Consider the following 6080-nt stretch of genomic DNA (forward strand, 5'->3'; position numbering starts at 1 on the left):
GAATTTATCGATTTTTTTTTTCCCCAAAGATTTTATTTATTTATTTGACAGAGAGATCACAAATAGGCAGAGAAGCAGGCAGAGAGAGAGGAGGAAGCAAGCTCCCTGCTGAGCAGAGAGCCCGACACGGGGCTCGATCCCAAGACTCTGGGATCACGACCTGAACTGAAGGCAGAGGCCCAACCCACTGAGCCACCCAGGCGCCCTGGAATTTATTGATTTTTACATACCTGTCTCTCCTACTGGCCTGAGAACAATTTGAAGCCAGGAACTTACTCATTTTTTAGATCTCTAGAGCCCAAGATGTATTAAGTCCTTAATAAATGTTTGTTGATTGACTGCATTATAATTGGATGACTTACTCCTTCACTCCATCTCCCAAAGGGAAGTTGGTCTTGACTAAAGGAAGTGCTCTTGGCTTTGGAACCAGCACGGAATAGGTGAAGTTCAAAGTCTCTACCTCTCCTGTGATTTAGATATGCCAGTCTGCCTTTGACACATGAACTATACCACTTTTCTTTCTTTTTTTAAAAATTGGGCTATAATTGACATATAACACTGTGAAGTTCAAGGTGTACCACGTGTCGATTTGATACATTTATATATTGCAATATGATTATGGCCACTGTTAGCATGTCCTTTCTTTCAAATAATCATTTTATATCCTCCCTGAGATGGGGCACCTGGGTGGCTCAGTCGATTGAGCAGCCCACTCTTGGTTTTGGCTCAGGTCATGATCTCAGGGTTCTGGGATCTAGCCCTGTGCCAGGCTCCAAATTATCTGGGAGTCTGGATTCTCTCTCTCCTTCTCCCAGCTCAGTCCTTCTCTCTCTCTCTCTTTCTCAAATAAATAATAAATAAATAAATCTTTATTTCTTCCCTGAGGTTAAAACTTTGCCTTCCTTTGAAGACAACACTTCAGCAAACTTCTCTAATGGGGGTCATGCCTTCTTTCATTTCTCCAGATTCATAGAGGCTGATATCAAGCCTGCAGACTTCTTCACACACCCCTTGGACACTTCGTATGTAATTTTAAATGTTCTGTTGGCCACATTAAAAACATAAAAAGAAATAGGTGAAATTAATTTTAATTATACATTTTACTTAGTCTAATACATCCAAAAGTTACCATTTTAACATGTAGCTAACTAAACATTTTTCCCCTGGAGAGAGAGAGTAAGCAAGCGTGTCTGATAGAGAGGCGCTTGCGCACACAAGTAGGGGAAGGGGAGGGGGCAGAGGGACAGGGAGAGGGAGAATCCCAAGCAGGATGTGGGGCTCCATCCAAGGACCCTGAGATCACAACCTGAGCTGAAATCAAGAGTTGGATGTTTAAGTCACTGAGCTACGCAGGCCGCCCCCAACATAAACATTTTTAATGATATGTGTTACTTTTCTTGTTCGCAAGTAGTCTTTCAAGTCTGGCATTTATTTTACACTTTTACAGCACCTCTCAATTCAGACAAGCCACATTTCAAGTGCTTACTAGCTTCTTGTGTCTAGTGGCTACTGTCTTGTGCAGTTTAAACTATTGTTCCTTTAAAATTCCTCAATATTTTAGAGCCTTTGTTTTATACCATCTGTTTCCCATAACCTTTTCTGGGACTGAGAAGATAATTTCTTACTTTTCAGAGTTGTAGTAGCATCAGTTGCTGTATCATTTCCCCGTTCCTTTCCCTATTGTCACCTTTGTAGATTCTAGTATCTATGATCTTACTCTCTCTCTCAGTGTCTTATGTCACTTCCACTTCACTCATCATCATTTCCATTCCTTGATCCTTATCATCCCTCAAATCTCTTAACCTCCAAAGGTCCTCTCTCTGGCCACAGTTCTAGCATTCTGTTATTATTTATCGCCATACCCTTGCTCCTAGTCATTCCAAACTGTGGGGAAGTAATTTCAGTTATTTCAGGTATGAACATATGGATTATGTAATTAAACTGCTGTGCCTACCTGATCTCAATAAAGCTGATGCTTGATTCATTTGTGAAATATTTATTAATATTCACTTGCAAGTCATTTGTTTGTCATGCACTTTTCTAGATGTTGAGTATAAAGCTGTGGACAAACAGTAGAGGGCCTTGCCCTCATGGAGCTTCCATTCTACTGAAGAAATAGATGAAAAATAAGGCTTTGTCCTCTCTTTGCCACATCTGCTACAAAAATGAAAACCATTCTCAGCAATCAGACGATTGACGTTCCCCAAAAATGTTGACATCACTTAGAAGGGGCACACCATTACTGCGAAGGGCCCCAGAGGAACTCCGCAGATGGACTTCTGTCATATCAATGTAGAACTCAGCCTCCTTGGAAAGAAAGAGAAGAGGTTCCGAGGTGACAAATGAGGAGAAACAGAAAAGAATTGGCTACTGTTTGCACTGTCTTACAGTCACATATAGAACACCATCAAGGGTGTTATACTGGGCATCTGTTACAAGATGACGTCTGCGTGTGCGCACTTTCCCAGCAGCGTTGTTATTCAGAATGGTTCTCTTGTTGAAATCTGAAATTTCTTGGGAGAAAAATACAAAAATACGTCCGCAGGGTTTGGATGAGGCCAGATGTTGCTTGTTCAGTATCTCAAGCCCAGAAGGGTAAGTTAATTCTTGAAGGAAATCTATCAAACTCAGCTGCTTTGATTCAGCAAGCCACAACAGTTAAAAACAAGGATATCAGAAAATTTGGGGATGGTATCTGTGTTACTGAAAAAGGAACAATTCAATAGGCTGACGAGTAAGATCTTAGTTGTCCAGCTACAGAAACAGCAAGATGCCGGATGATTTTTCAGATTTATTTGTGATGTTTTAAAGATGCAATAAAAGCTGGAGTGATTTGAGAAGAAAAAAAAAAGCCATTGTCATATATAATACGTTAGCTAATGATGTCGTGCAGTAAGATAAAGCAGAGAAGGGAGTGGCCGAGTGTAATGGATGGGTGTTGAAATTATAGATCGCGTGGCCAGTGAGGGTGAACAGAAACACGACATCTGTGCAGGAAAACGTTGGAGAAAGTTAGCAGTAAGACATGCAGGTATCTGGGAGTGGGGTGTTCGGGTAGAGGGAACAGCAAATGCAAAGGCCTTAAACCCATCTGTAAGCCATTGCTGCTAAGAGGAGCCTATAGATGAAGACCATTCAGAGGAAAAAGTGATCATTGACTTCTGCAGATTGAGGCCTCCTGGGAGCAGCATAGAGATGGGAAATGGCAGGAGCTACTGAGTCCAGCCTCTCTCATTTACTGACGGGAGCAGTGACACTCAGATCAGTTCTGTGGCTTGCTCCAGATCACAGGGCTGTTAAATAGCCAGTTTGATTCTGGACCCAGGTCCCCTGAACACCAGGCCTGGCATTTGGTCATTCCTGCTGAATCAACATGGTGGTCATATGGTCTCCGTAGTAGAACAGTTTGATACTGCAGTACAGTTGTGATGCTGACCATCCCAAGGAGATTCCCCAGCTTGAGGGCCAAATTCCCCACAAGGCTGCCCTTGCTACAGAGGCCAGCTATAAACATGGGGGTCCCCAGGCCACTGGCACTTCTGTCCAACTGGCAACAAATTCAGGGTATCTTCAGTCACCTCAGATTCGATAATTCACTAGAACAGCCCACAGAAAACAGGAAGGCATTATGCCTACAGTTACATTTTTGTTATAAAGGATACAAATCAGAGGTAGCCAAATGAAAATACATACAGGGCAAGGTCTGGAAGGGTCTTGGATTCAGAACTTTCATGTGCTCTCCCTTTGGAGTCAGGACACCTTACCCTCCAGACACATCAATGTGGTCAGCAAGCTCCTCAGAGCCTTGGCTCCAAGTCCCAACCCTTACTTGGTTGGTCTTTCTAGCACCACCAGCCCCTCTCCTTCAGTGGGCCTGGGGCCCACCGGAGCTGCTTCATTAACATAAACTCTGATGTGGACGGAGGACCTCCTGTGAATAACAAAGACATTCCTGTCTCTCAATTCCGAATTTAGAAACTCAGCTGCAGGAACCTGGGACAGAGACCAGACACATTCTTTATAATACGACAGACAGAAATACAAAAATAATTTAGCCTCTGAATCTTACCACGCTGTAGCCGGCTCAGAGATAAGAAGGAAGCAGTAACTGAGGGGAGAAACATCCTGACTCTGAGGGGGATATCCACAATCAAAGCTGAAGTTCATCTCTTTGTTAGAGGGGCATAAAGTCATGGTAAATGAAAATGTGTTTAGCTCATCTCTTTCGTCTGGGCCTCCTCTGGAGAACAGGGCATTGTAGATGGATTTAAATTGCTCAGGATAAAGTTGATGTCACCCACGCCTTGGCTTGAGGGTGTTGGCAATTCCCCTTTCATTACCTCATAGGTGAAGGAAGTCTTTGCTAATGAAGTTCTTTCTGGTGTCTCCTGGGCAGAGGGTGAATCTCATAACAAATATTTGTTCAGTTGCTTACTGTGTTTCCTCTATCAACTTCCATGATCCCTGTAGGATTTTTCAAGTTTAAACAAGCCTTCAACTAGTGTTTAATATCTAGTTAGAACAAAAAGCTACATAAACAGGCGGCTTGTATTGAAAAAGAAGAAAAACATTATAAATTTTACTCACTGAAAGCTACTGAACTGTTTCCCCTGCTCTTCTTCTACACCGACAGTAAAACTTTATTGCAAATTATAAAAAGAAGAAGAAAAACATTAGATAGAGTGAAGAAACATTCCTTGGTGTAGGGGGAGCGTGGTAATTTGTCACTTGCTATTTTTACTATAAAAATGTATCGAAGGTTCACTCAGTGGACAGGGTGTTTTTGTTTTGTTGGTTTGTTTTTTTGGTATCTGTCCTGTGCAGGGCACTGTGTGAGACACCGGTCCCCAAACATGACCAGAACCCTGTTGCCCCTTTCAAGTCTCCTGCCAGATGACTATGATACGGTGTACATTGAGTGAGCGGAGTTCTTTCTTCTGTATCGTGCAAGTAGAGAAGAGGAGAGCTGAAAGGCCTCCAGGGAGCAGACGTGCAGAGGTCAGAGAAAGTTTCCTGGAGCAGGTAGTGCCTGAACTAAGTATAAAAGGATGAGTAAGTGCTCTGCCTGCTGGAGTGTGGCTGATGCTAGGTGAGCAAAGGCCTTGGAGGGGAGATGGAACTGCAGTGGAGACTCAGAAACAATGCTGTGAGCTAGAGACTGAGCTGTGAGAAATGACCTGGAAAGGTGACAAGTGATCGCATTGTATGCCGCAGTAAGTAGATCTTGGACATCTTTTCGCCCAAGGGCAAGAAAGCACCATTCCGAACAAGATGCTGTTTCGTGAGAAGGCAAGCTCAACGAGGACGTGTTCGTTCACTTTGGGACAAGGAGTAATGCCGCTGGGGGAAGGGTGGTGGGGTCAGGAATGGAGAAAGAAGACGGCTGTTGAAGGCAAGAAGGTCTGCAAAGGAGTAAAGTGCCATAAGGAGAAATAACAAGCCCAAGGAATATGATGGGAATCTACTAAGATTTAGTCCTGGCCTATCGTTGAATACTGTGCAGAATAGAAGTTGCTCAGTGACATGTGTAGACCCCTGACACTATTCAAATACTTCCAGAATTAAGAAGGAAAGCAGAGTTCACTTTGATGAATACACGTTGCCCCAATGATATATCCATCCACGGAAATGTGCGATTTGAGAGGTCAGAGATGTCACTTTCTTCATTTCATCTCATTATGGTGTCCTCAGAGCCTATGACAGTGGCTGGTACATAGGAGGGCCCCCAATTAATTTTTGTTGAATGCACCAAATATGCAGAAACTAAGATGTATACCCTGATGAAACTGTGTGGAGGAAGAAGTAAATAACAGATATTATGTGTTTAATATGATAAGTGAATTTTAAAATCAACAAAATGGTAAGCTGAGCTGAGCTATCCTACGACTAGAGTTATGTTGGGGGAAGATGTCAGCAGTCATTTCCATATAACATAAGACAGAATTTATTTTTAGTTTAATTACACACAGTGATCTCATCTTTTATTGTAGATTTCTCTGGGGAATTAACATGTTGATGATCCCGAACCCTTGTGAAGCTCCTCTGGGAAGAGCTACTATCTTGGTCATGCCTTTATATTG

At 42.7% G+C, this 6080-nt stretch overlaps 1 pseudogene across 1 annotated transcript; it reads left to right on the plus strand.

The window, feature by feature from the left end:
• The first annotated feature begins 2165 nt into the window (after positions 1-2165).
• LOC308347046 (large ribosomal subunit protein uL6-like) lies at positions 2166-2726 on the plus strand (annotated as a pseudogene). The gene has a single exon. The product of its transcript is annotated as a large ribosomal subunit protein uL6-like (transcript).
• The last annotated feature ends 3354 nt before the right edge of the window (positions 2727-6080 follow it).

The sequence above is a fragment of the Martes martes genome (genome assembly GCF_963455335.1).
Source record: "Martes martes genome assembly, chromosome: 8".
Classification (NCBI taxonomy): Eukaryota; Metazoa; Chordata; class Mammalia; order Carnivora; family Mustelidae; genus Martes; species Martes martes.